At 34.3% G+C, this 1,313-nt stretch overlaps 1 non-coding gene across 1 annotated transcript; it reads left to right on the top strand.

The window, feature by feature from the left end:
• Positions 1-1,001: 1,001 nt before the first annotated feature.
• Positions 1,002-1,101, top strand: LOC118547450 (U6 spliceosomal RNA). The gene has a single exon (XR_004923099.1). It is a non-coding gene; the product is annotated as a U6 spliceosomal RNA (small nuclear RNA).
• Positions 1,102-1,313: the final 212 nt, after the last annotated feature.

Below are 1,313 nucleotides of genomic sequence, written 5' to 3'. Positions count from 1 at the left end.
AATCTTTAAACAAACAAACCAATAAAACATGTATGAGAAAAATACTGACTGGATATTGGGTGATATAAAGACATTACTAGAATTTTTTATGTACGAACATGGCACTATGACTATGGTCTTTAACAAAAGTTCTTTTTTGTTAGAGACATATACTCAAATATTTATGGATGAAATCTGATGTCTGGGAACTTGTTTCAAGAGAATTCTGGGATCACTAATTTGTATCTTAGGGGTAAATACCCAGTAGTGCAATTGCTAGGTCATACGAGGAAAAAAAAAAAGAGAGAGAATTCTGGGGGCAGAAACAGTAAAGGTGGTGCAAATGAATGCAAACATGGCTGTGAGCCAATGAGTGTTAAATCTGAATAATGGGTACATGCAGGCACACTGTACCTTTCTCTCCACAATGTGTGTTTAAAATTATCCATAATACACAATTGGTGAGAATGTAATATGATGCAGCTGCTATGGAAAACATCATGAAGTTCCCCCCAAAATTAAAAATAGAATTACCATCTAATCAGCAATCCCACTTCTGGGTATTTATCCAAGAGAACTGAAATCAGGATCTCAAAGAGATATGTGCACGCCCATGTTCACTATAGCATTATTCAAGAGTCAAAACATGGAAATGACCTAAATGTCCATTGATGGATGTATGGATAAAAAAAAATGGTATACACATCCAATGGAACACACTCAACTTTAAAAAAAAAAAAGAAATCCTACCATATGCTATGATATAGATGAACTTGGAGGACATTATGCTGGTGAAACAAACCAGTCACAGAAGGACAAATACTGCATGATTCCACTTACATGAAGTATCTAGAATAGTCAAATTCATGGAAATGGAGAGTCGAATGGTGATTACAAGGGAAAGAAGGAAGTGGGAATGGGGAGTTACTGTTCAATGGGTATAAAATTTCAATTATACAAGATGAATAAGATCTAGAGATCTGCTGTACATTACTGTGCCTGTAGTTAACAATACTGTAGACTTGTTTCAGCAGCATATAGACTAAAATGGGAACAATACAGAGATTAGCATGGCCTCTGCACAAGGATGACACACAAATTCATGAAGCATTCCATATTTTAAAAAAATGATACGTATTGTGCTCTTTAAAAATCTGTTAAGAAGGTAGACTCATGTTAAATGTTTTTTAAAAAAGAAGAGGAAAACAAGTATCCATGATAAAAGTGTTAAAAAAGACCTGTGTACAAATCCTGGATCCACCATTTGTTGTCTATTTAATACTAACCAGGTCACTTAAACATTCTGAGTTACCATTTTATTCATATGTAAGAGA

The sequence above is a fragment of the Halichoerus grypus genome, chromosome 5 (genome assembly GCF_964656455.1).
Source record: "Halichoerus grypus chromosome 5, mHalGry1.hap1.1, whole genome shotgun sequence".
NCBI lineage: Eukaryota > Metazoa > Chordata > Mammalia > Carnivora > Phocidae > Halichoerus > Halichoerus grypus.
This window is presented reverse-complemented; position numbering and strand designations above follow the sequence as displayed.